Below are 260 nucleotides of genomic sequence, written 5' to 3' on the forward strand. Positions count from 1 at the left end.
GGGGGAGGGGAGGGGGCTGCCGCCGCCGCCGCTGAGGAACATCAATAACAACAAGGCGGGCGCAGAGCGAGGGAAGGCGGCTGCGAGGAGAGAGGCATTTCCCCTGCTGCAAGGGACGCAGCCACCACGGCCCTGGGAATTAGAGCTCTCGCCGCTGCAACCCTTTCCGCCGGGATGGGACGCTAGGATCGTTTTCCTTCTGCTTACCGCTCTTTTTCATTTTTTCCCTTTTTTTTTTTTTTTTTTTTTTTTTCCCCCCT

The 260-nt window shown here is 57.3% G+C and overlaps 1 protein-coding gene across 1 annotated transcript in view; it reads left to right on the plus strand.

Annotated features, from left to right (window-relative positions):
- PDE8A (phosphodiesterase 8A) overlaps positions 1-260 on the plus strand; it is a 161,246-nt gene that overhangs the window by 28,694 nt on the left and 132,292 nt on the right. The gene's annotated exons all lie outside the window — the stretch shown is intronic.

Source organism: Aptenodytes forsteri, unplaced genomic scaffold, assembly GCF_000699145.1.
Source record: "Aptenodytes forsteri isolate BGI_AS27 unplaced genomic scaffold, ASM69914v1 Scaffold1, whole genome shotgun sequence".
NCBI classification, from domain to species: Eukaryota; Metazoa; Chordata; class Aves; order Sphenisciformes; family Spheniscidae; genus Aptenodytes; species Aptenodytes forsteri.